Source organism: Sus scrofa, chromosome 15, assembly GCF_054392235.1.
Source record: "Sus scrofa isolate SSC_HxYL_T2T_F1_AM1 chromosome 15, Sscrofa_HxYL_maternal_Yorkshire_Landrace_v2.0, whole genome shotgun sequence".
In the NCBI taxonomy this organism is placed as follows: Eukaryota; Metazoa; Chordata; class Mammalia; order Artiodactyla; family Suidae; genus Sus; species Sus scrofa.
The window spans coordinates 146,015,023-146,022,267 of NC_139397.1; the positions used below are offsets into that span (position 1 = coordinate 146,015,023).

A 7,245-nucleotide genomic window follows, 5' to 3' on the forward strand; every position below is an offset into this window, starting at 1 on the left:
AGATGACAGGACAACTCATGTCTGTTCATTATTTTCTCCATCAGAAAGTCTTTCCTTCTTAACTGGCTCCTGGGTGGCCTCAAATGCGTAAGGGGCCGGCTCACCTTGCCATGGAGGGGGCTTTGCCCAACTAGTCTGTCCAGGGTCCAGAATAATTGTGGGCTGGGTCATCATCTTTCCTTAGGCCTTCACAGGCCCACACTCAGAACTGGGCACACTCACCCCGAGAGCTGCACACACCCAGGGAGCACAGGTTTGTGGACATGTACGCACACACAAATACACACCCAGAGACATGCCCTATCCTCGAAACGCACACACACCTCATCCAAAGATACTCATACAGGAGTTTCTGTTGTGGCACAGCAGAAATGAATCCAACTGGTATCCATGAGGATGCAGTTTCCACCCCTGCCCCACTCAGTGGGTTAAGGATCCCATGTTGCCGTGAGCTGTGGTCTAGGTCGAAGACTCAGCTCCGATCCCACGTTGCTGTGGCTGTGGTGTAGGCTGACAGCTGCAGCTCTGATTTTCCTAGCCTGGAAAATTCCATATGCTGTAGGTATGGGTGTGGCCCTAAAGAGAAAAACAAACACATACAGAGACACAAGCACACACACAGACACACACACACGCTTAGGCTCCTACAAACTCACTCACACCTATAAAATCACAGATAGTTGTCAAACCACACACATCACACTCACACTCGGATGAATCACACACATGTGCAAGAGAGCTCGAAAGTCAGAAAACTACACACTCGCAGACAGGCACACACCTGACCCACCCACAGATCCCCCGCAGCCACTCAGAGCTGGTCAGAGCCTGGCCTCCCAGGCCTTCCTCACCAAGAATCTGGAGCTGGAGATGAGACGGCCAGTCATTCAAGTGAGACCTTCAGAGGGGGCAGAGCCAGGGTACCATAAACCTGGCCTGGACTAGTGACAGTGGCACATGACGGCATCACCTTCCTGCTATGCGGCACAAGCCTCATGTTCACAGCCACCCACAGGCCAGGGTGAAACCCCAGCCCTCCCACCACCTCGGAATACAGCTGGAGAAGAACTTGAAAATATTATTGCAGCCCATCCTGAGTTCTCATCATAAGGGGCAAAAATGTTTTCTGTGTCTTCAATTGTGTATCCTTCTGAGATGATGGAAGCCCACTAAGCTTATTGGGCTCATCTTTTCTTGATGTTTGTAAGTCACATCGTAAGTGTTTACACCTTGAACTTAAACCGTGCCGTGTGTCAAGCGTGTCTCAATAAAACGGGAAGGGAAAAAAGGAAACTATTCTTGCAGCCTGCATTTGGAAAAGGTGGTCAAAGACTCCCAAACCCAATAAAAACAACTAGAGGGAATTCTAGAGAGAACAATTCATGGAGAAATGAAAAACATACTGTTTCCGAAAGCAAAACATTCAGTTGATGACGGTGTGTCTTGCGTGAAAGAAACTATATTCGATTTTTACCTCTGGGGAATAATACAGAAACTATAATATAACTCTATGAGAATTAAATTCAAAAAACCATCAACTGGCGAAAGCCTCATCCAGAAGAAAGTTAATGCTAATTTCTCAAAACCTATAAACCATTGGCACACATGCTGTTCGAATCACCAGCTAGAAAAGGGAAATTTACAAGAAGAACAAGATGTTTGAACCCTTTAAAATTTAGTTAAGGTTGTTGGGGGAGGGAAATATCACACAAAAAGCAGGCCAGGCAAGGGCTTCCTGAACTGCCCCTGGAGGAAGTAAAGCTGTCAGGAGGCCCTTCACGTGGAATAGAGTTTCTTTACAAAAGACAATGCTAGGGCATTTACTCCTAGAACGTATAAAAAGTACAATCAGAGTTCTCTTTCTGTAACCAGATGACCAAAAAATGGTGGAGCCAGTCTTACATACCCTGTTCTTTTGCCCTATTTTTCCATGGCAAAATTTTTTTAATTAATTTTTTTTTGTTTGTTTTTTTGTTTTTACGGTTGCACCTGCAGCATATAGAGGTTCCCAGGCTAAGGCCCATCTACATCACAGCCACAGCAATGCAGGATCGGAGCAGTGTCTGTGACCTACACCACAGCTCACGGCAATGCTGGATCCCCAATCCACTGAGGGAGGCCAGGGATCAAACCTACATCCTCATGGGTACCATGTTGGGTTCTTAACCTGCTGCGCCAAAATGGGAACTCCAGGAGGACCTTTCTCAGGGCTCATTAAACATTGTCCCCACATAGCCCTTGAGGAGGAAAGTCAGCTGACCTGGTGCCCCCCACCCCACCTGGGGAAGCATCACACCCAAGGGCTCCCTTAAGAGGCTGAGCTTGCAAGATGGAGAGCCATACGACTGGCCAACCACAGGGCCTCGGCACATCTTCTTCCCCACACGGCTCCTGGTCCTGCAGCCCCGGGCACCAGGCAGGGGCCAGGTGAAGCCTCAGAAACCCCAGGACTTACATTTGCCCTCCCTACCCCCACCCTGGGGAGGAGGGCTGGGTGGTTCTAGAAGACAGGGCTCCTTTCCTGTGGCTCCAAGGAGCTGAGCTATTGGTCTCCTTGCTTGGGTGGGCATGGCCAGCGCGGTCCTTGGCCAGCCCTGTCTGAGATGCTAGTGCCTGATCGGGGAGCCAGGAGGCATCGCTGGGCAAGGAGCCAAGAGTCCTTGGGGGTGGGGTGGTTGAGAGCCTGGGAAGGACAAGACCCAAATGTTTCCCAGGCAAATTTCCAAACCAAAACGGGTGGGTGGCGGGGGTGGCCCTGGGTGTTTGTCACGAAAGCAGTCTGCCTGGGTTCCCTGGGAAGACTGCGTCCTCTCTGTGGCCCGGCCCCCAGGGCCTCATGCGGAAGCAGAATAACTCAGGTAGTCAGTGCAGGCGCGTGGGCTTCCATGCCTTCTTTGATGTGGCCATTGATTAAAATTTGTGGTTTAAGGGCTCCAGGGAGCAACATCCCCACAGGCCTTGTTTACTCTAGGAAACCCCCACATGGACCTTCATCTCGCCCCCACTCCTCAGCTGACAGAAAAGGAACGAGAGGAAGGGTGACTCAGTCTAAGGCAAGAGAAGGGCAAAGACACCATGAGACTTACGGGACTCTTCCACCCCTAAGACCCCTCTTGGACAGGGACGGATAGAGGTAACTGGGCAAGGCCCAGGGGAGAAAAACCACATCTTTCTGGAGCCCACGTTGGTACCCCCCCCCCATCTTTAAGGGATTAAAACTCTCTATAGGACCATAGAGAGGGGGGCTCTTCTCCCCTCTCCCAGCGGCCCTGGGAGCTATTTGCTTTCGGGTAATAAAGATTTTGCGTGCTTGCTGCCTGTGTGTTTGCGGAGTTCATTCTTCAGCTGCGCGAACAAGAACCCGGATTCTGGTAACATCTTTCCGGCATCAATATCAGTGGCTCCACAGACCTTCAGAGGCGTATCTTCCAGGACCTCTGAGCAGGAGGCTAGGCGACCCTCGACCCCCAAGTCAAGGTGTCTGTAGATCTCTGGCAATAACAGGGGCCCAAGTGTGTCCACTCATTGCATTAACAAGGGATCAGAGGTGCAGAGCAGTGAGGGGTCTGCAGTGAACGGAGAGGATCCCACACCTGATTTAGAGAACAGCTGTGTGTGTGTGTGTGTGTGTGTGTGTGTGTGTGTGTGTGTGTGTGTAAGAGACAGAATGGACAGGAGGAATTTGCAGGTCGAGAGTCAGGTGGAGGAGTGTGTGTGCAGAATCTTGGTCTAAAAGTGGCATTGGTGCCGCAATTCCTGCCCCAACGCCAGGCAGCAAACAGGCTGCAGCAGTGAGGCGACCCATCCTCTGAGTGACATGAGGCCCTCGTGGGGTGGGGCATGTTCAGGGAGGGGCTCCCCATTCCCCACCCCTCAGTCATCACTCTGGCCTGCCACCCATGCCCCCACCAGCAGGCCCAGGGCCGAAGTGTTCTGCTGAGCTCCAAAAAGAGCCTGTCCCCCCATCCTCCATCTGGGTGGCACCCCTGGTGTCCTGCCATGCCCAGCCTGGGGCATGCCAATGGCCTGGGGAAGCCGGAGCACCAAGGAGCAGGTTCTTACCTGGCTCTTTGGCCTGGCACTCTGCTTGGGGTAGGATCCACCCGTGAAGGGAGGGAGGAGGTAGCAGCGACCCAGGAAGGGTCTCTGCCCATCCCCTCCTCGCCCCCCCACTGTGCCCTTGGCATTAAAAGTCAGAGCCTAAGGTTGTAGATTCCTGATAAATTGCATTCACTTCACAAACATTTGCAAACTTGAGACCATCAGCAGGCGGGATCCGGGCTCCCCAGACCCTCAATCCAGGGAAGAGGCACCAGTGCGAGGGAGTGTTCTCAGGTCAAGGGCGCTCAGCCCGCAGGAAGGCGGTGTCAAGACTGAGGAGTCTGCAGGGGCCAAAGCGAAGCACAGTTTGAACCTTGACCACATGGCCCTCTGCTCTCTGGAGAGGGCAGCGGGCCCGGGCTCCGCTTCCGGCTCTCAGGGGTCACCCCTCCCCACGCTCCATCAGTCAGCATCCCCCAGGACTCACCTTCCTCGGGGGACACGCTGTCACTTTGGGACTGCCCCAACTCGAGCTGTCTGGCCCAGTTGGGCAGACAGAAGAGTACAGAGGTGGGTGCCCCCATTTCTGGCCAGTCCAGTCTTTCCTGGCTTCTGTCCTGGGGGAGGGAAGCAGAAGTAACCCTGACCATGCCGGAGCCTGCACGAAGGGGGTTAAGGATGGTGCGGGGACCCTGAGGCCCAGACGCCCCCAGGCTCAGAGGATGCCTCCCCACATCCCACTGCAGACAGCCTGCACCTCCAGCTGGAACACTGTCCCCCAAGGGCTGAGAACTCACTGTGGAGAAGGGGACTTCCCGGAGCGCTGGAGGGCCCGCCAGGCGGCCCCACAGCTGCCCACCCTGGGCTGCTCCCTGCGTCCAGCAGGTGCCTGACTCACAGAGCTCTGAGCGGGCCGGGTGCCCGCTGGTGGCAGGGGCATTGGGCCCCTGGAACGGTCTGCAAAATGACCCAAAGGTGGGGAGATGGAAGGAGCAGGTGACGGGGCAGGAAAGATGTAGGGACAGTTGAGAAGTCTGCCCAGGTGGCTGGAGGCCAGAGAAGGGCCAGAAGGGGGATCCCGAGCAAAGGAAGAGTGAATCGCAGAGAGGGAGGCCAGGCGCCGAGGGAAGAGCCCGAAGAGGGAGGGGCTGGCAGGCCTGGGGGTGCAGGGGGCCCCAGGGGGCCTGAGGACACAGTGAGCCTTGCAGCCTCCAAAGGGAAGAGAGGGCCTGCCGGTGAGAGATGGGAGCCTGGCTGGGCAAGGCAGGCGAGCAGGAAGAGGGCCAGGCTGAGGGCGGGGGCAGAGCGGAGCAGGTAAGGGGGAGGAGGCGAGGGAAGGGGGCGGGGAAGGGGGTGGGCTGGGGGCAGCAGCATAACAGTAGGGCTGCTTTTTCTTCATTGTTGCCAATGAACAGGGCCAGAGCTGGACCCTGGGCTTCTAGAATTCCCTTCGTATTTGTCCTTGTGACCTCAAAAGCAGAGAATTCTAGAGAGAAACAGAAGGCCTGTCTGCAGCAGAACTGTGCCCACTGTAGAGACGAGGAGACCAAAGTCTAGATGGGGACCTTCGGGGGTCATGCCGGGTCCGCACCCGGGTGTGTTTGTTCCAGGGCAAGGCCCCTCTACAACCTGAGCCAGCCCGTGTCAGGCCCCACCTGGGGGCTCATGAGACAGACTTCCGGCTCCCCCAGCCCTGGGAGAGAGGCCGAGAGCCTGGCTGGCTGGTGCTCTGGAGCGGCCCCTCCATCCTAGGCACATCCTCTCTGTCCGAGGAGCCAAGGAGATGTTTGGACTGAGGGACTCCCTAGAGCAAACAGGGGATACCCATGTTTGTCTCTGAGCATCCCTGACCTGGCCCCGGGGGCAGGTGGCGGGGGTGGGCGGGTGAAGCACGCAGCAAAGGCAGTAATGGAGTGTTGGTCATAAAGCAAGAGCCCAGAGTTCCCATCTTGGCGCAATAGAAACGAATCCGATTAAGAACCATGAGGTTGCGGGTTCGATCCCTGGCCTCGCTCAGTGGGGTAAGGATCTGGTGTTGCCATGAGCTGTGGTATATGTCACAGATGCAGCTCGGATCTGGCATTGCTGTGGCTGTGGCATAGGCCGGAAGCTGTAGCTCCGATTGGACCCCTAGCCTGGGAACCTCCACATGCCGCGGGTGCAGCTCTAAAAAGCAAAAAAAAAAAAAAAAAAGGAAGAGCCTGAAGTGCTAAGAGTCCCTGGGGTCCTAGGCTGGGCTGTGGTGAGCCAGGGACCGCCCCCTCCTCTCTGGCTTCCTCCCCCACACCCAGGAGTAACGAGCAGCAAAAACCATCAGTCTCTCCACGAAGACACCTTCCTCCCATCACTCATCACTCACACAGTAACATCCCCGTGCTCTCTGGATCCCAGGAAGGGCCTCAAGGAGCCTTCTCAGGACAGTGATGGGAATCACCTAAGACTAGACAGCCAGAGCACACCTGAACGCTCCCATGTGTGACTGACGGATTTTTCCTAGAACTTGCGTGAGCGCCACAGCAGACACCAAGGAACCTGCGTTTCTGGGGCCTTAGTGGACTCACCTTACAAGTCCATCTGACCCTCACGGCTTCTCTAGATGCTTCGCTGTCTCAAAGCAAATGCTCAGGAAGTCCTGAACCCCATCAAGCCACCGCCCACGTCATATCTACAACCCCTCTCTCATCTCCATTTCATCTCTGAGTTTCTTTACAAGGATCCTCCAGGCCCCCGGGGGCCACCACCCATTCATCACTCTGCCAGCACTTTGCGGTCCTCCACTCCCCTCCCGCCTTCACTTGCTCTCATTCCAATGGCTCCTTGCAAACCCCCCAAGGTGCTGGCTGGCTGTGGAGAAGGGATCCTGGGCTTGATTCTCACAGGGAGGGAGCCACCAGGAGAGTATGACAGGGTCCCAGGCAGGATGCAGAGATCAGGAAGCAGGGGGTGAGGGGTGGGGTGATGCTGCTCCCCCCAACGCGACCCCCTACCCTTCCATTTCCACCCCCCACCCCACCCCCAGATGGAGACCGGACAGTGTGCCAAGCCTCCCAGAGACCCTGGTGGCCCATCCTGGTGTTGGAGCACTGGTCTGGCCCTTGCACACCCAACGGTGGTTGGAAACCATGAGGTCCTGGGATTTTCTATACCAGGGGCCACGGGATGATTCCCTAAGCTTGGGAGGGGGCAGGAAGCAGGTGAGCATCT

At 55.6% G+C, this 7,245-nt stretch overlaps 1 long non-coding RNA gene across 1 annotated transcript; it reads right to left on the reverse strand.

Moving 5' to 3' along the window:
- Positions 1–4,211: 4,211 nt before the first annotated feature.
- On the reverse strand, positions 4,212–5,450 carry LOC146396187 (uncharacterized). The gene is made up of 3 exons (XR_014829441.1): positions 4,839–5,450; positions 4,529–4,658; positions 4,212–4,382 (listed from the first exon to the last, which is right to left on the reverse strand). It is a non-coding gene; the product is annotated as an uncharacterized LOC146396187 (long non-coding RNA).
- Positions 5,451–7,245: the final 1,795 nt, after the last annotated feature.